The 23,171-nt window shown below is 50.7% G+C and overlaps 1 protein-coding gene across 2 annotated transcripts in view; it reads left to right on the top strand.

Annotated features, from left to right (window-relative positions):
* Nucleotides 1–23,171, top strand: part of PRICKLE2 (prickle planar cell polarity protein 2) — a 321,728-nt gene that overhangs the window by 42,103 nt on the left and 256,454 nt on the right. The gene's annotated exons all lie outside the window — the stretch shown is intronic.

Raw genomic sequence — 23,171 nt, 5'->3', positions numbered from 1 at the left:
GCATCCAAACGGGCCAAGCATGTTATAAAAGGCAGGGGTGATTATTTAAGTGTTATTTTGGGTTTACAAATCATGTGACAAGAATCATTTAACAGAGAGAAAAAACATTTGGTATGAGCTAGCGGCTTTTCATTGGTGGCTATATTAAGCTATAGCATATGAAATTGCTGTTCGGCAGGCAAGGTCTGGGCTGGGAAAAATAAATTCAGGAGGTATCAGCATATTGATGGATTTAAATCTGTGACTGAGATCACATCAGGAGAGAATGGGTGGTGGGCAGGTGCCTGTGAGCCGAGGCTGCAGTGTTCAGAGGATTTGTAGAGGAGGAGGACTCAGCAAAGGAATTAGAGAAGGAAATGTCTCCTTGGATAAGTACACACACACACACACACACACACACACACACACACACACACACACGAGCATATGCACATGAGTACTGTTAAAAGTCCTGGTTCCAGCATTGCTTTTCATAAGTGAATTCTCCCTTCCCACGTAACCTGGCCTGGCCAACATGTGATTTTGTCGGAGGAAGCAGCAGGAGCTGCTAAGCTGAGATGATGATTCATTATCTGCTAATGGTTCCCCCTGTGGTTTTCCTCTATTTCTCACAGCCCCCAACAATTCTAGTGGCGTTTTCCAGGTGCTATGAAATTCATCGCCATGAAATCTCCAGAATTCTCACGTCTTCTCGATTTTTCTTGACACATGGAACCTGGGAACTTATGTGGCAATCCAGAACCAATCCAGAGTCAGTGCCTGCTGATCTGTGCCTGAAATTTGGTTAACTCCTCGAGGAACATGCTTGTGATGGTGGATTTTATGTCAACTGGGCTGGGCCCACAGGGTTCCTAGAGCGCTGGTCAAACATTATTCTCGATGTTTCTGTGAGGGTTTTTGGATGAGATTAACATTGAAATCAGTGGACTTGAGTGAAGCCGATTGCCCTCTAGAATGTGGGTGGGTCTCGTCCAATCAGTTGTAGGCCTGGATAGACCAAAAAGATGGACCCTCCCCTGAACAAGAGAGAATTCTCCAGCTGACTCCTTTGGACTTCCTCTGCAATGTTAGCCTTTCCTGCCTGATGATCTTCACACTGGACATGGCCTCTCCCAGAGTCTCCCACACCATGAGTCACCTGCAGGTTTTGGACTTGTTGGCCTTCATGAGAGCTAATTCCTATTTCTATATGTCTACCTGTCTGTCTGTCTGTCTATCTATCTATCTATCTATCTATCTATAATATATCCTGTCAATTCTGTTTCTAATACAGTGCTTTTTAGCACTATTCTATGCCATCTGTCTCTTTGTTCACATGAATTGCAAAGGCCTGGTCAGGTACCATCTGGATATTGTACTATGGAGGCGCCTGTTTGTTCTGGGATGGAGGCCTCAGAGCTGCATGCATCCAGTGGAGATGTATTGTGCCGGGAGTGTGCCATGATTCGATGGTTATGAGGTGCATTGCCCAGGAAGGACTGTTTTTACACCATTCTGTTAACTCTTTGGACTCTGCCCAGCACAGCAGTTGCTGACCTTCTTGATTTCTTCTACATGTTTTTCAGGTTGCTTCCTGGAATTGGTGAACTAAAAGCAAGGGAAGAACGAAGGCCTGGCCTTTGATTGCCTTTGCTCTATGCAGGGTGCATTCAGTGGCCGGCATGGTGTCCTAAAGCTTTTGTAAGCAATAGTGACTGTTTTGGAAGACATATTCTCGTACTTGAGCTCATTTGAGCATCACGGGAATCTATAGGGGGTGCAAAAACCAACTATTTCTCAGGCTGAAGTTTAGCCACTGGGAACCAAAATAGCCGCACTGTGGTTACACTAGTGACTGACTTGGGCAGCAGACTAGTGGTGTGGTGAAGGAGGCCTGGAGTGGTGCCAGGCTGGGCAGCAGGGGGCTGGGGGCTCCTGCGCGGGTGGAGGCAGGGCCATGTAGCACCTGCCCCCGCACCGTGTGGAACTTCAGAGAAGGAAGCCAGGGCAGGCGGTGGTGGCATTGTCAGCAAGGCCAAGCTCAAGGTCAGTAGGTCCAGGATATGTGGGAAGAGCTGACTTGCATTCATTGGCCAAGATGCACTAGCACATCAGGCCTCCTTCTGGAGGCCGGGGGCCGGGGGTCCTGATGACTCTTAATGTAATGGGAGGGTCCTGGTTCAGACAGGAGCACTGTTTACTAGTGACAAGTGTACCAAACAGGAGAGTTTACCCACAAACCTAAAAATCCACAGATGATTTGGAAAGTTTTAGAACAACTTGAAACACAAGGTGTGGTATAGCTTGTATCATTTAGCCATTTCTGACAAGCACTTTACCTTTATGCACACGTATATGTTATGTAGAGATTAAACTAAAAATTCTGTATTAAGTATTTTTGTATCAGTTTACATGAAGTTTGAATATAATCACTGAATAGTCTCATTTTACAAGGAAGAAACCAGCGGTGTCTGCTGCCAGTTGCTGGGCTTTTTCCTTCCACTCTGCTCCTTGGACCTGTCTTGGTCCTTCCCTACACAGTCCATGGTCAGAGATGGGCAGTGTTCAGTCAGACCTTGCGTCTTCAGCCTTATGTTCTCCCTAGAAATGGTCTTAGTTAATACACAAATGAGAGAAACACTAACTTAGCTAGCCACGCATTGAGTAAAATGTCGTTTTTAGACAATAGTCTTTCTGTCAGAAACAGAAGAATATTCAGAAGCTCTGAGTATCCTATATAATAAAGAGGTAATATGCAAATTAACCCTCATGCCCTCACAAGATGGCTGCCTATGACCAGGCTGGCAGGGGGGTTAGTGAGGGACAACCAAACGACTGAACAAGCAGTCTGCGTTGGGCGACCAGGCCGGCAGGGGGGTTAGTGAAGGGTGACCAAATGACTGAACAGCAGGCTGTGTGGGGAGACCAGGCCCTCAGGGGGGGCAGTTGGGGGTGACCAGGCCGGCAGGGTGGGGGGGGGGCAGTGAGGGGCAACCAGGCTGGCAGCGGGGAAGTTAGGGGCGACCAGGCCGGCGGGGGAGGGAGGCAGTTGGGGGTGATCAGGCCAGCAGGGAGGGCAGTTAGGGGTGATCAGGCAGGCAGGCAAGTGAGCAGTTAGGAGCCAGTGATCCTGGATTGTGAGAGGGATGTCCGATTGCCGGTTTAGGCCTGATACCCAGGATCAGGCCTAAACCGGCAGTTGGACATCCCCTGAGGAATCCTGGATTGGAGAGGGTGCAGGCTGGGTTGAGGGGACGACCCTGCCCGCCCCCCCGCCACACACATGAATTTCGTGCATGAATTTTGTGCACCGGGCCTCTAGTTACTTATAAATAAAGAGGGAAGTATGACAGGGCCATTGAAGCTTATGAGACTAGAGGGATAGTGTAAGGTAGTGGCAAGAAACAGGCTTGTGGAACCACACAGACTTGGGTTCAGGTTCAAGTCCTGGCTCTTTTACCATTTGTGTGTTATTGGCTTGGTTGTTTAACTGCTGGCCTCAGTTTCCACATCTGTGAAATTGGCTTAATAATACCTATCACAAGTTTACTGTAAAAATTAAGAAGACTAATTCCTAGCACAGATCCCAAGATGTAGTCATTACAGAATAAGTGTTTGCAATTAGCATGAAGTTTACAGGCAGTAATTAATCACCTCTCTCTGGCTTTGTCAGAAGTGTGCCTTTGGTGAGGTGCTTTGGTGTTTGGGTATTTGTTGCTAACATCCCTCTGTTTTTAGAACAGTTGGTAAACTGTTGCTCTAGGTGATTTATGTATTACCTGGAATACACCATCAAAACGTCTCAGAAATGCCCACCTTTGCCATCTGACCACCCTTCCCAGAATGTGTTTCTCACTTGGCAGGGCACAAAAATCCTAGTCAAGCCTGGTGTGGGGCTCAGAAATATTACTGCTGCCTCTGAGTGAGCAGGACCCGTGCGGTGTGGGCTCCATCAGTGGCCCTCACCCCTTTCTCCTGCATCCACACTGCCCGTGCTGTCCGCGGCGCCCTCCTAGGCAGCTGCACTGGCCCTGGGCCTGCTTTGGCCAATGGGCGGTTCCCCAAGCTGAGTGCAGAGGCTGAGAAGGTGCGGGGCCCGGGCGGGGGGAGCCGGGGGCAGGGTAGGGGGAGTTTTCTGTTCCTGCCCCTCTGCTCCGCCATCGTGGTGAGAAAGCAGTGCCTGCTGAGCCCACCGGGCCAGGAGGAGAATGAGAGGCATTGAGCAGAGCAGAATGGACCTGCCAAGCTCACCCCAACCCGCCACCCAGGTGCACGCGGGCAGGGGGTGGGGGCGGTGGAAACCTCCAGGGGCGGGCTGGTCCTGGGCATTATTGTTGCAATAGATACCTGATACACAGCGGGGAGGAAACTTTCCCGGCGGCCAGTTTTCCACGAGGAAAATGTTGGGATCTTTGTCTTTTTAAATTTTATGTTCCACTTCGGCTTGCTGCCTTGAAGGGCCAGGAGAGCAGACCGACAGGCCTCGGAGTGCCAGCCAGATTTCCAGCCCATGGCAGGATGTCGTTATTTAGAGTCTGTTGGGAAATAAAACCCGTGCGCTCATTTGAAGCTGCTTGTAAGTGACACAAGCAATCACGGGTGAACCTGAGGAAGGGCTGGGCGGGGGCCTTGTTTCCCTGCGCTGGTGAGACTCGGAGTAGGAGAGCCCAGGCCTCAGGTCCCCTGTGCGAGGCCCCAGAGGGGCTCCTGGCCGGCGGGTGCTGCTGCTGAGCCAGCAGGATGGTACCAAAGGGCAAGACACATTTGCCAGGGGCCCCAGTGCCCACAACTGTGGTAGGGCAGGTATTCATGACCACCGGTCCTCCTCTGACGCCTGTCGCCTGAGCATCGGGGAAGCTGAGCATTAATTACAGGATCATCGCCTTCCCACACTGTACCCGGAGGGTCTGTGTGGGAGGGAAGAGCCAGCGCCCAGAGCCTGTGATTCCTCCCAGGGCAGCAAGTGGGGCTTATTCTTTCTTCATTTATCAACTGTCTGGCATGTAGTTGGACCCCAACAGTGAATGAACGAGTGAATGAATGAATGGTGTGCCGTTAGATACAGTGTATACCAGATGCTGAATTTTTTCTTTGTTGGACACGTATTTTGCAAAAAAAGAGAAAGAAGACATGCGTGAAACTGGATAAGTTACATAATTTTGGAAGCTTCCGTGTCCACGGGTATGAAAGACAAGATAAAAAACGCTGCTTCACAGAGCCGGGATGAGAAATAAGCAATGAGGCCTAAAGGCCTCGGCATGTGCCTGGTGCACGGGGCTAACAGGGAGCTAGTGCGGTGGTGGTGGTGCTGCCGCTGAAATGTATACTTTAACATAAAGTGCACATTATACAGTCAGGCGTCAGCCGCCCAAAAAGGGACTTGAGTGGAGATGTTCTGAGAAAGGGACAGTCCCTGTGGAGTCAAAGCCGGGGTCCTGCAGCGGGGAAAGGCTGGGAGGCCACAGGCAGGGTGGGCAGAGCAGAGAGGCCCAAGGAAGGGCCTGAGGGACGGGTGAGACTTGACAAGGGCCGTTTGTGTGACAGCGGAGTCTCCGGGGAGTCCCGAGAAGGGGCCGATCCGCCTGGGTGTGCGGATCGGGGGAGCCTGGTGACGAAGGACCTGCCCCAGGCCTTGCACTAAAAAGGACGGGTTTTGCTTGGGAGTGGATACCGAGGAGAAAGCCTTTAGTTCTTGGACTCGTTTTAACTAAACGCACTGCCGAGTGCATCTTTAGTTTCCCCGCCTGCTGTGTCCCCTCTACCTTTTCACTGTTAAAAAAGGCCCTGCACTGTGGCTTATACAGATTCGGGTTCTAATTCCAGTGCTGATGCTTGTTTATAGTGTGACATCAGGAAAGATATTTTGGTTTCTGGGTCTTGATTTTCTCATCGGTAAGATGGGCACTATATGCTAAGGGTTCAGTTCAGGGTTCCTGATAAATCCCGGTGACCATCATCATTCAGTTTTCATTCCTCTGCCATCCGAGTAAGGGACCCTTTCCCCCGTCTCAGGCCCTGATGATAAACCAGGTTAGATACAGAAGCTCTGAGGGACTCACTGTTACGTATGGCTCAGCCACCTCTCTCTGGCTGAGTGGCTCTCCTGGGGACAGTGAGTTGGTTGCCATCATATGTCTTGGGAGAACCTTACGGATGTCACCTTTGAGCATGCTGTTCCCTTCGGCCCTCGCCTACCGCTGTCACGTGGCTCCACATTCCACATCCTGCCTCTCACCAGCTGGTGACCACACCCAGAGCTGACCCCCAGGTGGACTGATCGGTGCTAGTGCCTGAATATTTTGATCATCACCCTTCACTGTCACCTTCACAGTCATGGGTTTGCAGGACAGATGATTAGCAGGCGACTCATTGCTGCCTGTCCCTGAGGATTATCACTTACAGTCTGGCAGCACCTGGGCTGTGATCAAAGGGCTCAGACGTGCAGGCACAGGAGCCGTGTGAGAGAATTAGAGACAGAGTCCATTCGAATATTTATTTCTGAGAGACATACAGTTCGTTAGTGAATCTGTGAGTCTCAACATGGGAGCTATGGCATCTTGGGTTGGTCACTTCCTCATAGCATAGGACTGAACCACACGTGTCACATCCTTGTCCTTCACGCTGTACATACACACAGCACCAAAAAATGCCCGGGCAGGTCCAGATGTTCCTGGAGGGGGGGGGTGGCGGTGGAGGGGGTGTGGGTACAGCGGTGATGCCGTGGTGGAGAACCACCGAGTGATGAGCCAGACGGAATAGCGAACAACATCGCAGAGGAAAATTTAAAGTAGAAAGCCCACTAAATAAAAATTACCAGTGAGCATTAACTTGCCTCTCAATCCACCTCTTGCCTTTGTCTAAGACTGCGGGTAGCAGCCCTGAGCTTTCATTCAGCTGACGCCTGGGAATGAGAGCAGGTCTTGCCTTCAGGAGTTTGTTCGTAGGCCGTGCCACCTCTGGCTTCAGAGCACAGGCAGCCGGCAGGAGCTTCCATTTCCCCTCCGCCCCGCTCTGCCAGGGGCAGATCTTCCCTCACTCACCTGGCTCTGGTGAAGCGGTGTTTGCCCCTGTGAAGTCCCAGTTCGTCTTCTTTTCTCCCGTGGGGTGAGGTGGGAAACGCCACCTACACAGAATGCTGTGCAGCATACTGAATCAACGCCGCGACAGGTGCCGGCAGCTCACAGCAGCGCCGGCCCTGGCACCGCCAGCGGCGGCCCCTCGGTGCCGTGAGTCACTCACTCGCGGGGTGGGCTGCCTCGGGAAGGTGCTGGAGAAGTGGCCATTTGCCAAGCTTTTAATAATTTGACAAGAAGAATGGCTGTTCGTGCTCACCCCCGAAGGTCAGCCAGTCCTCGTGACCTCCTTGTCCAGGCGTGAGAAGATTCCCGGGTCCCTAAGATCCAAGCCCAGCGCCCAGCCTCCGGGCCCTCCAGGTAGCTTGCCATTCTCGCCCTGCCAGCTAGGTGTCCTCAGACGCACTGTTAGTGCCACGCAGGATGCACCTACCGGTTTTTAAAAAAAGTGTGTTCATTTACCCCAGGACTGACGTTATGAACACATTTAATAAGGATGTACTACGTTTTTAAGCCAAAACATACAGTGGTTTCTCCCCCAAAGAGAAAGGACCCGTTCTGTGCTCTCTCTGTTTATACAAATGGCTTTGAGGGATCTCTTCAAGGTGGCTCCTCCCTCCTTTGGACAAGAGCCCTCACCCCAGCTGCTCTCCGGGCCGCTGCTCCCCGCCCTGATTCTTAGTGTTTCTGCTCCTGTGGTTTCAAGACAAACCTCTACCATTTGTCCCGTGTGGCGTTCCGCGGTCACATACATGTGTGCACAGGGCTCACTGAAGCCGGTTGCATTCTCGCTTTACAAATTGCAACCTTTCGCGATTTTCTTTGGTCAGATCACTTCTCGGTCTTGAAAATCTGCCCGCCTCAGGTGTCTGCTGGCCTTGGTGTGTCTAGTATGAAAATTGCTTTGGTATCTGTTCTTCTTACCGCCACCTGGTAAGGATGCTTTGCACCGTGCTCTGCGTTCACACAAAGGATACTGCAGTCTGCAAATGTGTTTGATTTCTGTTCACTGGTGTATTTGAGGATGGCCTTTTCGTACAGCGCGGTGGAAACGGATGCCTCTGACTCCCTGTGATAATTACCAGCAGCCCCAATAGGATCCTGGAAAGGGGTATTTATCCCAATCAGAACCCCCACACGTGGATTAGCATCTGAAAGAAAACCGTGCCTGAGGGGATGGAACTGCGAAGGACTGTTGAACAATATTGCTGAGCTGTGCGTCACCCAGTCATCTTCATGGCTTTAGGCGAAAGGACCGAATTTGTCAACGGCCTTACAGAAAAGAAATGTGTGCCCCTAAGCCTGGGTAATTTTAGTCACATCAGATCTTTATTGACTTGCATTATTGAAACTCTGCCCAGGAATAACTTGCAAGCAGATACTTATGTAGTCGCAAATCAAAGCCTCCGCGAGTGTCCCTGAGTGGAGTGGAGGTGCTTCCTTTGACGGGCGGGGGGTGGGAGGGTTGGGGGGGTGCAGCGAAGTTGTTCCTCCTCAGGATGAGGGGAGGCCCTCCGGACCCTTTCCTCCTCGTCTCACGGCTCTGCCTTTTCTTGATTTCTCTTTAAGTCCCTGGCAGAGGGAAAGGAGGGGGCCTGGGGAAGGGGTGTCCGAAGGAAAGGAGATGTGATTCAGGCCGAGAGGGGCGGGCAGAGTGCGCAGTGAGGGACGAGGGACGGTGGAAGACTGGAAGCAGGACCAGCCCTGTGCCCGGCGCTGAATGGATGGGGACAGCTCCAAGCACGACGAACAGCCAGCCCGGCACGTGCTTTTCCGCTCTGATGAGCCTGGGTAGACGCTCATAATGATGGTGGTAGTAGTCGCGGGAGCAGCTACACTTTATTGAGTGGTGACTCTGCCATTTTATTATACCAAGTGTTTTGGTTGGATTATCCCCTTTAATCCTTATAGCACCCTTAGGAGGATGAAATTTATTGTCCTTGTTTTCCTTAGAGAGAGAATTAGAGGCTTAGAGAGAATTAGGAGCTCGAAGTTGAAAGCGGTGATCATTACATGGGAAAAGGGGGTTTGTGGTGTGTGCTCTTGTTCCAGGATCCGTCTTGAGGCGCCTGTGAGAGCATTTCTGTGGGAAAACTCTAATCTGGATGTGGCAGATGGCACACGTGTGACGGTGGAAGATACTTTGAAGCAGGCTCCCACTATTTGAAAATCTCACATTATTCAAAGTCAGAGGGGTCAGAACTGATCACTTTGTTTTATTTTTATTGCAAGACTTAGAGCTTTTAATATAGGAACATGTGTCACAAATTTGCCAGGAGATCTAGTGCATATTTTCAGTCTTGGCCACAGAACAAACTAGCCATCCCATCCTCCCTCCCTCCCTTTTTCCTTTCAGAGGAAATATCTAGTAACTTCTCAAAAATATATCAGGAGCACCTCCCGAGAAGCAGGGATGAAGTGCAGATGTATGACTCGAAGCAAAAGATCGAGGTGCCCTACCTCGCAGTACTGCCAACACCCTGTAATTCAGGGTAAATTAAATCTCTCTTCCCTGCCAAAGCCGTGCCTCATCGCTTGGAGTGTGCGTCTTGTACTGCATTTCAGAGATGAGTTATTGTGGCTAGTTAAGTGGAAGTTAAAACGTTTCATTGTGGTCACTAAACTGATATGAAGGCATTTTCTACAGAAAAGTGTTATCAACATGTCCTGTCATTCTTTAACAATGGCCCCATGCGAGGGAATCGGAATTTTCTTCCAATACCTAAGAGTTTATCATCTCAGCTATTGAAACCAATTGTTTTTCTTCATGTTTGGGGGACTGGGAAGAACATTTTAAAGAGGGTGATTGAGATGACCAACTCTTGCCCCGTCCGAGCTTGCAGGTTTCAGCTGGTTCCCCTGCTGGGATTGAGAGGTGGGGTTCTGAGCCAGAGCCCTCTGACCGGAGGTCTTGTGCTTCTGATTCAGTGTTCGTGGCGACACGTAAGCCCACGTGAGAACAACCGGAGAGCAGTAACGAGGTGAAGGGCAGTATGTACGTACCAGCAAAGATCACGCCTCCCCGAAGTCCGTGGGTCAGAAGAGCCTGAACCCAATCAGACGTCACGCAGGGCCAGGCAGCCCCGGGGCAGAAGCACAGCCGGGGATGCGGTGCGGGTCTCTTTCTTGCCTTTCGTTTGAGGCATCAGATGTGGGGCCAGTGGAAAGAAGACGTTCCCCTAAGTGGGATGGGAGAATGTAGCAGAGCTTTCCGAAATGAGCTGTAAAAGCGTGGAAAGAACATATAGTTTCTCCTCGGTGGGGTTATGCACTTAGCAGCTTTCTGAGGACACTTGACCTCCGAATTCTGAGGGGAGCAAAGTTACGTGGCTGAAATGAAAGGCCACACGGAGGGCCACGGAGGCAGGGCTGCCGCCTCACTGTGGGTCAAAGATGCAGCTCCGGTGAGAAAGAATGTCAAGTATCTTTCCATGCCGACCATGCCAGGCTGGGTGGGTTTCTGTTTTTGCTGTTCTGCCCTGCTTTCTTTTCCAGTTCATTGACAATTCTGCTCAGGCTTTAAAAGCATCTGGGCTCCAAGTGAGGCTTGCATGGCGCTGGCTTTGATTACTCCCACATACTGTATGTATTTGCCACTTAAATCATCGTTGTCTGGCGGAGATTCAGTTTCTCCAGCATCTGGTCTCTGCTGTTGTTAACCAAGGCAAGGCAAAGGGAGGCGGGTCCCGGCAGGGGGGCCTGTGGTGTGCGGAGGCCCCAGGGAAGGAGGGAGATGGTAAAATTCACGTTCACCAGACCAGGGGTCGGCAAACGCATTAGTCAACAGAGCCAAATAGCAACAGTACAACGATTGAAATTTCTTTTGAGAGCCGAAAACCGACTTCTGCGCATGGGCCACGAAGTTTCAATCGCACTGTACGTGCGCACCCGCACGTGGCATTTTGTGGAAGAGCCACACTCAAGGGGCCAAAGAAACGCATGTGGCTCGTGAGCCGCAGTTTGCCGACCACTGACTCAGACCTTTGCCCGGTGCCTCTCACTGTGGAGGTGATGGGTGCCTGCGCGTCCAGGACCGTCCTGACCGTGTATGAAACACACAGCACTCATTGTTTCCCCGCCGCCGGGCCTCCCCTTCAGTTCCACAGGCTCTTGTCCCTGGTCCTGGGCCTCCGGTCTCCTTGGTCCTGCCTCCTGGTGACACGAGGCATTGGGTGACCAAGCGCTGCCAAGGACCGGGGCTGGGGATCACCCCTAACCTCCTGGCACATGAACAAAATATCGGAAGTTTGGATAAATTAAATTAACTTGAAATAAAGACTGCGTTTCGCGCATTAACAATGCCCGGCGAGCCACACTGGAGCCCAAGGCAAAGGAGGAAAAAAAGTCAGTAATACTGATCTTGTTTTTTATTAAAAATGTATATATTTTGTTCAGTGGCACCAGTTTTACATTAAATTTGATTTTTAAAAAATAAGCCATTAAAACATTTTTCTCGATTGCTGAGGTTTTTGGTTTGTTGCTTTTGATGCCCTTTTAAATTTTGCACCCCACGCGAGTGCCTCACTTGGTCCTCGCCCTGGTAATAAGTTCTCCGTGAGTGCTTTTAGGAAAATTATTACAGAGATGTGGATAATGTCATTTACCCTGTATTGAGCTCAGAGTCTGTGCCAGGCACCATGGGAAACAGTTGCAAGCATTCATTCATAAAATCATTAACTCAAGAAGCAGGGGCAGTGATTATTCCCATTCCAGAAATGAGGAAACGGAGGCCCCGAGGAATGAAACTATCCCCTGCAGGCCGGCCCCGCTGGGAAAGGCAGAGTGGGATCCCAGCCCCCGTGTGTCTGGCTTTGATTCTCTTCTCCTCACCTGCTATCTCCAAAGGGAACCACACTTTTTTACCCTATTCTGTTGGTTTTCCATGGAGGGAATGTGTTGTCAGAAGATAATGTATCAAATTTGAGTAGAGCCTGAAGCATAAGCGATGATAAAGTTTACGGGCGTTCTTGCTTCTGTGAATCCATGGAAGAGGGGTAGATGGGTTTTATAATAATGGTTTTAATAGTTTTTACAAAACTGTAATACAGAAAATATCTGGGTAAGCAGCAGTTGGTTCTTCAGTGGTATTGTAGAATAGTTTTACCGCCTTCATTTTCCTTTTCCTCAGATACATACATCATGGAATTCTTGGTAAGTGATTTAGGTCTTGACTTGCAACTTTGCCAGCCCTGTTCCGTAGACCTATGCTCTGTGGTAGCGACTCACCACACGTGGCTGTTGAACGCTGGGAATGTGGCCCATCCTGATTGAGATGTGCTTCAAGTGCAAAATCACACTGGAGTTCGAGGCCTAGTGTGACAGAGAACATGGAAACTGTCTCATTGGTGCATTTTGTATTGATTACATACGGCAGTGATATTTTGGATCTGTTTGTTCAAATAAAACATATTGTTCCCATTAATTTTACTTAATTTTTATTTTTCTAATGTGGCTACTAGAAAATTTAAGATCATCTATGTGACTCACTCATTGCTGTTGCCTCTCAGCTGCCCATTTGTGAAGCAAGAGGTTGGTGTGTTTTGTTTGGTTTGCAACTATTGTAAGGAGCAAGTAGAATTTGCCAAAAAAAGAGAAAGAAAGAAAACTGTTGGAGCTTAAGACTTTTAACCGGTAGACAGCGTTTCACTGGGGAAAGGGCACCTTTCCTGGCGCCTGCAGCCTCTGTGGATTCTGTGGGGGGCTGCAGCGTTCATTGACATGCCAACAGGCTTGGAAGCAGGGGGCCTGTCTTTCAGAGCGGCTGCCTTTGAATGATTTCATCTGACTCTAAATGGTGCTTAGGCCCTCATTTATTTAGCCGTTGGATATTGATCAAATTCCCCGTGTTTGCCAGATTCAGAGTTCTGCCTCTTCCTCAAAGTGGGCCCTGGGGTCTGGCAACTTGGCCCTCAGTCTTTAGTTTGCAGAATAGTCACCTGGTGACCCTGATGAAGATGCTCCCTGGACCAAGCACACCAGCTGTGTTATTCCAACTCCCCACCCCCACCCCCGCCCCCCGCCACATACACCTCTCCATTCAGGGAAGGTATTCAGTCTCTCTCTCTCTCTCTCACTCTGTATGAGGCTAAATCTGCTCTCTCCAGAAAGCATTCGTCAGGTATCCAGTCAGTTCTCTTTCTTCTTCCTGTGCACACACTGTGGAGCCTAATTCACTGTCAGATATTGGCTACTCTGCTACCCCCAAACCCCTCCTAGTGCAGAGGGCAGTGGGCAGGGGAGTGGGCCCGTGTTCTCTTTTCCTTTTAATCGCCTGTGGATCAGTGAAGTTTAACCTAAAAGGTGTCTGACATCTCCTTTGAAGTAGATGAGATTTAAATGTTCAGCAAATGTTAGCTTCAGTGCTTGACAAATAGAAGGTGCTCCATAAACACTTAATGAATGGATTTCTGTCCATTCATCTTTCTTGGAAGCCGCACAGCTCCCCTTGGCCGCCGAGGGCTGAATGTGTAGTGCACGGAGGCAGGGCTTCGGCGGATGCTCTGCCCGGGGGCTGAGTGTGGGCTGTGATGCCATGCTGCAGGCTGCGCCTGATGCAGTAAGTGAAAAGGACCCTTAGGAGTAATTGCACGTGACCCCTCCACATTTTCTTCAGCTTCTCTTGGTGCAGCTCAGGTTCCCATTCCCCAGTCATTCTCCATCTCCTCCTTGAGCGGCACTGTCCTTAGCCAGATTCTAGGTTCTGAGTGGCAGAGTCCAATCTCCAAAGTGTCGAAGGGCAAACGTGAGAATTGACTGGTTGAGGTAAAGGGACACTCAGGAAAGGCCAAGCGCAAGGGCTCAGGCAGAATCATCAGGCCGTCGGTCTCCATCACTTGGCTCTGCTTCCCTCTGCACTGGGTCCACTATCTGACTGTCTCCTCCCTCATGGGGCAGATGCAGTGCATTGTTCAAGTTCTCCTCCCACCCCACCTGCCTCCAAGACCACAGCTCTCCTGAGAGCTCCAGGGACACTCCCGGGGAGTGACTTTGGTTGGCTTGTCGTCTATCTCCCCCAGACCCATAGCTGCACAGATTACATGCTCTGCTTTGCCAGACTTGGACCTCCCGGGGGTCAGGGGTGAGGCCAGCATCACCGAGACTGCTTGAGTGATGAGAGAGAGGGCATGGGATCCCAACTCTAACGCAAGGTCAGTCTATCACTGAAAAGAAGAAAAGGCCCTGAGCTGGCAAAATATATCGAAGGCCCACTATGAAAATCTACAGAGGAATTGTTTTTCTGTTTCTTTATGAGATCAACTCTTTCCGAAGAAGCCATGTCCTCGCCCACTTCCCAAGTCCTGTTGCAGGAGTTCTGGCAGCTCCTGCGGGCAGAGAATCCCCCATTGATTTTTGTTTGGTACCTTAGTATATTGCACACAACCGGTTTTAAAGAAATAGTTTCAATCGATAGAATTTCATTGTGCACCGACTGTGTGCCCGGCACTATTAAATTGCTGAGCATCTATTCTTGCAATAATCAGATTTGTTTTTCCACCACAGCCCGCTGACGAAGAGCCTGAGCTTTGAGATGTTGCGAATGGGGCTCCAGGTCTGACTCTGCCTTTGACTCGGTGACTAGCCGTCAGAGGTGGGCGTGCCACCAGCCCTCCAGGCCTCGCTTTCTGAACTTAAAAAACGAGGCTGACACAGTACTCCCCGATACAGCAAGTGTGATGATTAGATGAGATGATGTCCATAGAGGGTTTTGCACGGCAGCGGGCTCAGAGTCAGGACCGGTATATGGGTATTAATATAGTAGTTAATATTTCAAAGAGTAAGTGTTTGGTAACCATTTATAGTCATTCATTTGGCATCTGTTAAATTTTTGCTATATGCTAGGTCCTTCGCTAGACATGGGATAAAGATGATTAAGATACAATTCTTTAAACATCTTTTAAAATTTTCAATTACAGTGGACTAAAATTCTTGTTCTAAAGGTAGTTGTGGTTTCGTGGTGGAGTCAGTCATGTAAACAGGTGATTCAGTGCCCAGAGCTGTGCACAGCCAGGAGTAACTTCAAACGGATTCCGATTCCTGGAATATCATGAAGGGGATGCCCATGTCCTGCCCGATGGTGTCTTTCTCCCTTTTCCTCGTTCCTTGGCTGCCCTCCGCCCACTGAGACATGCCCGTCTCTCCATGCTGGTCCTCGCTGGCCTCTCCCGCCCCACCAACCAGGTCCTCCTGCCCAGCCTCCCTGCTGGTGCCATTCCCTTCCGCACCTTGCGTTCTCCATACAGTCCTTTTCTCAGCCCCAAAGGCTCTCTCTATCCCACTGGAGCCTGAGTAACATCTACTTTTCCTTCAAGACTTAGTTCAGGTGCCACCTTTTATGACAGGCCTTCCCAGCTCCATGACAGCGCTCTTCTCCCCCTGGGGCCAGAGCAGGCCTCCACATTACAATCAACCTTCGGGTGATGTGACTGTTGGCCTTCCTGTCTGTCACGTGTAGACGGCAGCCTGGGCCTCCAGAGAGGGAATTATGATTTCCCGTGTTTCCTAGCAGGCTGGGACAGATGGGATGGAGAGAGGGAAGGCAAAGGATCCTTCCCACAGACGAGCCTAAGGTTGACAGTCTCTATGGGGTATTTAAAACATGGTCTCCACCTGGTGAGTGATGGTTTCTGGCCTAGGATATAAAATGACTGTAAAGGCAGAATAGACCAACACAGACTTTGCCATCAGTTAGGACCGTAGCTCTTGTTGGCCATGGGCAAGTTATTTAACCTCTTCAACCCCCTTATCGCTGAAATAGACAGCACACAGGACGGAGCCCAAAGGGTTGCTGTGAGCATTTTATGAGATGATGCAGGGAAATCTCTGGGCACAGTGCCCAGCACCTTGTAGAGTCCCCAATAATAGTGGATGCGATGATGACAAATGTAGACATACATCTCGGAGGTCTCAATGGTTTCTCAAGGTGAACCACCACCAAGAGTTTTCTGCAGGGAAGTGGTTTGATGGTTTCCTATGATGGTTAAGAAGAAGGAAACAAATTGTATGTTGACTGCAGAGAGGGAGCATTGCTTTGTTTTGTTTTGGGTGGTTTTTTTGTTTTGTTTGTTTTTTGGTTTTTTTTTCTTTTGTTTTTCACACCTGTTTTCTCAGGGGAATAGAACTTACTGTCTTGCCAAAACTTGACAAGTAAAATGCATGGCTTCACGTCCCTGGCAGTCATAGCAAACATGCACTCAAATCTCTCATTTGCTTTGGAGCGTCTGGACAGCAAGGACAGCTGGAGTGTTGCTATTTTTTATTTCAAATAAAAGAGTCGGCTCCTCGTTACCATAGAAACCACCAACCTAATTATAAGGAGTTTTGTTCACTGGATAAAAGTCATCATTTCTTTTTCCTCCCCATGCTCGTTGAGGTCCCCAAAATATTGGCCTGGATTTGGCTCTGGATGAAGGGATTTGCTCCCTTGAGCAAAATGATTACAGGGCACTGACCAGCCAGTGCAGGAAAGAGCAACTGGGGCTGCCAGACGCGAGGAGATAGCATCCGCAGCTCACCTCTACTGTGCAAACAAGTCCTGAGCATTTAGCAAGAACAAATTAGCATTTTTAAAGTAAAGTTCAAAGAAATTTGCTCCTGGTCCATCCTACCAGTTCGGTAGCCATGCCCTTTCTTGTCTGGAAGGAGAGGGTGGGCGGGCTCTGTGTGCTCGGCAGGATTTTATACGGGGACTCTGAGATCCATCACATTACCTAACAGTGCAGCGTTTGGAGAAGAAATGCTCAACCATGGGTTTCCAGGAGCTGACAGGGTTCGCTGGAGTCGTGAACAAACAGTTGTATCTCACAATCAGGATTCAACCCAAAGAACGTGGGGCCTTCTCATACATGCTTTTCTCTTGTCGAACTGACTGTCCCATGTGTGCATTGACCTTCATGCTGTCATGTACCAAAGTGGGTCTTTTCCTTGACCCTAGAGAGATGGCATTCAAACAGTCCGCTGATAGAAAGTCAAGAGGCAGCGAGGAGAAAGAGTCTTAGAGATTATTTTGGGTATAAGGTGACTTAGGGGTTAGACATTTGCCAGTGCAATTAACACTTTTTTGGAAGGTTCCATTTATAGAATGTGCCAGCTGTAGGTCAGCGCTGGTGTTGAGCACATTGCTTGCATTTTGTAGACACCGCAATACTCAGTTGAGCCATGAATGTTCCATATGCACGTGTCAGGAGTTTTGGAAGACACAGCAGGCCATGTGGGATGGGGGAAGAGAAGGCATGATTCACAGAGGCTGGATGAAGATGGGGCCAGGCAAAAGCCTGAGAGTGAAGACAGGAGTCCCCTGAGAAGAAGCTTATATAACCACTACGGGCCCAGTGCACGAATTCGTGCACCTTGAAAGGAACTGTGGGCCGCAAGGCTATGGTGGGCACAGGGGCGGGTCTCAGCCCATCCTCAACGCCCCCGCCTGGCCCCTCCTGCCTTGACCCCCAGCCCCCTGTCTGCCTGCAGCTCTGTTCCCGCCGCTGCTGCTCCCAGCCGCCGCTCTCACCCACTGACAGTGCCAAGCAATCGGGGCCAATGCCAGACGCTGGCAGTGGGTGCGAGCAGGGCCAGTGCCAGCAGCAGGTGTGAGCATGGGGTGGGACTGCAGTGTGCAGGAGCAAAGAATTTTTAGTAACCACCAGAGGCTTGCCCCGATGACAGCGACTGGCACCATGCCTTCGTCTGGCGCCCCCACTCACCTGCTCCACCATCCTGCCCCAGCTGACGCTTGCCATGTTCCGTGCATGCCCCCTGGTGGTTGGCGCATGTCATAGTGACCGGTTGTTCAGTTGTTCTGCCATTCGGTCTATTTATATAATAGGGTTTTATATATATACTAGAGGCCCAGTGCATGATTTAATCATGCACCTGGTGCACCAGCGGGCTGGCTGTCCGCCAGTGCACCAGGCCTTCCGAAAGCCTCCGGCGCGGCGGAGGCTTTCGAAAGGCCTTGTGCCGGAGCAGACAGCCGGCCAGCTCCCCCGCTTTGGCTTTTGATCACGGGGGAGCTGGCCGGCTGTCCGCCAGTGCACCAGGCCTTCCGAAAGCCTCTGGCGCAGCCATGACATAGACGCTGAGCTCGCGGCGCCACTGGCGCCGCGAGCTCAGCGTCCTGCTGGCCCAATCAGCTACCCCGGCCACCCTGAGTCCCACCCCCTGCACCTCCTGCTGGCCCAATCGTGGGCGTAGTGGAGTGATGGTAATTTACATATTACCATTTTATTATGTAGGATATAGATGTGTGGGGGTGGGATGGGGAGAGTGGTGATGGAAATGCATTAGGCCCAAGGACGCGGGTACCCGGATGGGCAAATGTCTCCTCTGTGCATGTCTAGGACTGGCTGCTTGATTCGGATGCAGGTTCCTTTGACTTGTACTTGTTCCCTGTATGGTCTCCTCTGCTCTTCCTGCCACTTCCCCCTGCTCTTGCTGGTGGTGAGGTGGTGACGGCAATGCCGGTGGTTGTTGTCATGACCCTGGTGGTGGGGATGCTACAAGTTGTCATGATAATGGTGGTTATAGTGAAATTGGTAAGGTGGTGGCGGTTAATACATTTTCAGCACTTCCTCCAGGCCAGGCCCTCTTCTAAGCAGTTACATCTGATGCCGATTCTCTTCTTTAGGCCAAAAAACTGGACATTTTTTATTGTTTCTTTTTCTCATACACTCCATCAAATGATCAGCAGGTTTTGATCAGCGCTACCTCTCCGGCCGTCTCCTTTGCTACCAACGCCGTCCAGCTTCCTCCCTCTCTCACCTGCCTTGCAGCAGGAGCCCATGCTCTGGGCCCCTTGCTTCTGTCCTTGCCTCTTATAATCCATTCACAAAGCAGGCAGAGGCCTTCTCAGATCACACACTCTCCCTCCTCAGAACCTTCTTCATAGCTCCCTTCACACGGACAGCAAAACCCAACATCTCATGACCTGGCTGTTAGGCCCCAAATGCCTGCCTTCCGGGCCTCATCCCCTCCCACTGTCCCACTGCTTTTTCTGGTCTGGTCTTTCCACCCTTCCTCCTGGTCCTGGGCACGTCAGACCCTCCAGCCTTAGCTCCTTCCCCGGGGCTTGGCGAGGCTCCTCCCTGGATTTCCTTTAGGACTCTCCTCAAACTCAATTTTCCCGCCAGCTTTATTCGAGGCATAATTGGCATCCTGCACAATTCGCCCATGTACATAATGTAATTCAATGGCTTTTAGTACTTTATAGTCACAGAGGTGTGCCTCTAGCACCACAATCCATTTCATTACCCCAAGACCTCCCACACCCCTCAGCCATCATCACCCAAGTCCCTCTCCCCTCCAGCCCCTGGGAACCACTAATCGACTCTCTATCACTACAGATTTGCCCATTGTGGACATTCCAGGTGTTATTGTAAAACTGGTTAGCTTTTATGTATAGCAAAGTGAATTGGTTCTTCTATGGAAATATAAAGTTTCCTTTAAAAATAAATGTTTTAAAATAAAAAAATTAATAAGCTTAAACACTATTAAATAAATAACATAAGTGATACGTGCAGCAAAGTAAAACCTGCTACGGTGGTCAGAGTGGCTGTGCATAGGGCAGGCACCCTCATGGGAGCAGGTGCATGTCCAGTGTGGGAAAGGGCTGATCCGTGTCCTTGAACTTGACTGGTCAGCAGAAACACTCGGTCTTTGCACTAGGACAGAGGGAGCCTGAGTCCCTGCTACACTCCATGTCCTCAAAGAGCACCGCCCTGGAGCTGTGACTGCTCAGAGCCTCTGTGTGCTCATCCAGCCAATACCAAACCCCCTCGCATGGATGCTCTCCCCACACTTCTGACCAAGAGCTACCTTCAGTTTGGCGTTACCAGGTTAAGGGGCAATCTTGGACATATTAGTACATAGAGTGTTAACTTCTGTTCATCTTACCTGCTTTAGGAAAAGTAGTGTGTGTGTCTTTATTCTCCTGTTGGCAAAATTACATGAATAAAAGAAACAGGGATTATTTTAATGTTACCGCTTTTAAAATATACTCATGTTTAGTGTGTTATTTAGCAGAATATTACAAGTTTCTGTTGGCCTTGCTAACTGAGCACAACCACGAAATATCCTATATAATAAAGAGGTAATATGCAAATTGACCCTCATGCCCTCACAAGATGGCTGCCTACGACCAGGCCGGCAGGGGAGTTAGTGAGGGACAACCAAATGACTGAACAAGCAGGCTGTGTGGGGCGACCAGGCCGGCAGGGGGGGTAGTTGGGGGTGACCAGGCCAGCAGGGGGTCAGTAAGAGGCAACCAGCCTGGCGGGGGGGGGGGGGGCAGTTAGGGGCTACCAGGCCAGTGGGGGGGTGCAGTTGAGGGCAACCAGGCAAGCTGGGGGGGGCAGTTGGGGGCGATTAGGCTGGCATGGGGGACAGTGAGGGGCGACCAGGCTGGCGGGGGTGGGCAGTAAGGGGTGACCAGACCGGTACGGGGGGGGGGGGGGGGGAGTTAGGAACGACAAGGCCGGCAGGGAAGGGGCAGTTGGGGGTGACCTGGCCAGCAGAGAGGTGAGTGATTAGGAGCCGGCGGTCTAGGATTGTGAGAGGGATGTCAGACTGCCGGTTTAGGCCCGATGGGATCGGGCCTAAACCGGCAGTCTGACATCCCCCAAGGAGTCCCGGATTGGAAAGGGTGCAGGCTGGGCTGAGGGAACTCCCCCCACCCCCGTGCATGAATTTTGTGCACTGGGCCTCTAGTCTTCTCTAATAAAATGGTAATATGCAAATTAACCATCACTCTGCTACATAAGCCACGCCCACCAGCCAATCAGGGCGAGTATGCAAATTAACCCAAACCAAGATGGCTACAGCCACAGAGAGCAAGGTTTCCCAGGTAACAGAGCAAGCCAAGCTTTCCATAGCCGTTGCAGGCCTAAGCCTTCACTCAAGCTACAAAGTTTCAATTGTAGAAGGTAAACAAATTCAAACAAATAGCAACAGAATGGAGCTTGAGAGAGCAGGCCAGGGTTGCCGGCGGCAACAGGGGAAGCAAAGCTTTAAAGCACACCCTGGCCGGGCCCACCCGCTTAAGGCAACAAAGTTTCAACTGTAGAAGGTGAATTAACTGCCACAGAGATGGCTGCTGCCCCGGAGGGAACAGCAGGCTTGGCTCTGCTTCAGGCTACAAAGTTTCAATTGTAGAAAGAAAATAAATCCCAGATACCAGGGCCTCTGCTTAGGTTGCCAGGGGGTGTGGCCGGCCTGCAAACCACCACAGGCCCCTTGCTCAGGCCGCCCCACGCCCCAAGGAAACCCCACCCTGATCCAGGACACCCTTCAGGGCAAACCAGCTGGCCCCCACCCATGCACCAGGCCTCTATCTTATCTAATAAAAGAGTGATATACAGATTGATCATCACTGCAACACACAATATAGCTTCCCCCATGTGGTCAAAGATCCTGCCCCCATGTGGACACAAGATGGCCACTACAAGATGGCCAGCAGGGGAGGGCAGTTGGGAGGCACCCGGCCTGCAAGGGAGGGCAGTTGAGAGGGACCAGGCTTGCAAGGGAGGGCAATTGGAGGTGATCAACCCTGCAGGAGAGGGCAGTTAGGGGTGACCAGGCTGGCAGAGGAGGGAAGTTGGGGGCAAACAGGCTGGCAGGGGAGCAGTTAAGCATCAACGAGGCTGGCAGCGGAGTGGTTAGGGGGTGATCAGGCTGGCAGGCAGAAGCGGTTAGGGGCAATCAGGAAGGCAGGCAGGCAAGCAGTTGGGAGCCAGCAGTCCTGGATTGTGAGAGGGATGTCCGACTGCCCGTTTAGGCCCGATCCCACCAGGATCGGGCCTAAACGGGCAGTCGGACATCCCTCCAGGAGTCCCAGATTGGAGAGGGTACAGGCTGGGTTGAGGGACAACCCCCTGCCGTGCGCGAATTTCGTGCACCGGGCTTCTAGTTATGTAATAAAAAGAATTTTTCATAACAGCAAAAAATGGGTCAAATCAGACTTACGTCAGAGGGCCAGGTGAGGACTCCATGATTGACATGTGAAAAGTGTTTAGAACACTGCCTGGCCCAACCACGCGCTCAGCTCAGCCAGCATTCCCTGCTCACCAATTTCTTTACGTTATTTTATGTTTTTAAATAATGTTTTACTTTTCAATTACACCTGATGTACATTTATGTAACTAAGAAGTGATCAGCCCCATAAATCTAGTACCCAGCCCATTTCAAGCCTCTCCTAGGGGAAGCGCTGAGTCCTCCCATCTCCTGCCCTGCCCCAACTTGATCTCTGCCTTCGCAGCCTCCTCCCTGCCCCTGCCGCTGTGCTTCCGAAGCAGATTTGGCTAGAAGAGGACCCCTCTCTAAAAGTGAAGAAAAAGCAGGGAGGTTACTTGAGAAGCTGCGTTCTCCTGCTGAGATGCCCCAGCTAGCTTTCCAGTTAGAAACGTGTCCTAAACCAAGTTGTCAGAGAAGCACAAGTTACCTTTTTTTTTTTTTTTTTTCAAATTGCATCAAATCCAACGCTGAAAGCCACATTCCCTGGGGCTTCTGTTATCACCGTAGGAACTGACCCAGGCATGAGCATGTCCCTGTGCCCGGCAGACCTGAAACTTGCCCATGTTCTTTCAAAAACCATGTACAAGCAAACTGGGATTTTAAAAATGCTTGTTAACATGTTTTTCTTCAGTTGGATCAACCATATGTTAACGTAAGCTTCACCTATGGCAACAGTTTTCATCGGAGGCTTATTATAGCTTAGTGCAGAGCGTGTGGGTGGCAGCTGAACCGCTGCGGAGCTGCTAGAGAATCATTACTAATGGCTTTTGTCGTTTGCCTTGTTGATCTAAAGTGGGTTGATTTTTCCCCAGATTGTGGATGGGTGAAGCCTGGTCACCATTGCTGCAGGACCTAAACTAGACTCCAGGTGTCCAGGGTGTCAGTAGAGGGAGGCCCCGGGTGGGGCAGACGGACCCAGGACTCAGTCAGCCTGGGTTCTAATCCAGCTCTACCTCCACTTGATAGCCATGTGGAAAGGCCGGGCTGTTAGCCCTCCATATTCAGGTTGCTTCATCTGAGAAATGGGGACGAGAACACCCACCTCCCAGGGTTGTCGTAGGGAAGGTAAGTATTGCCGGTGAAGTTCTTTGCATGATGCTTGGCACAGAGCCAACTCGC

The sequence above is a fragment of the Cnephaeus nilssonii genome (genome assembly GCF_951640355.1).
Source record: "Cnephaeus nilssonii genome assembly, chromosome: 17".
NCBI classification, from domain to species: domain Eukaryota; kingdom Metazoa; phylum Chordata; class Mammalia; order Chiroptera; family Vespertilionidae; genus Cnephaeus; species Cnephaeus nilssonii.
This window is presented reverse-complemented; position numbering and strand designations above follow the sequence as displayed.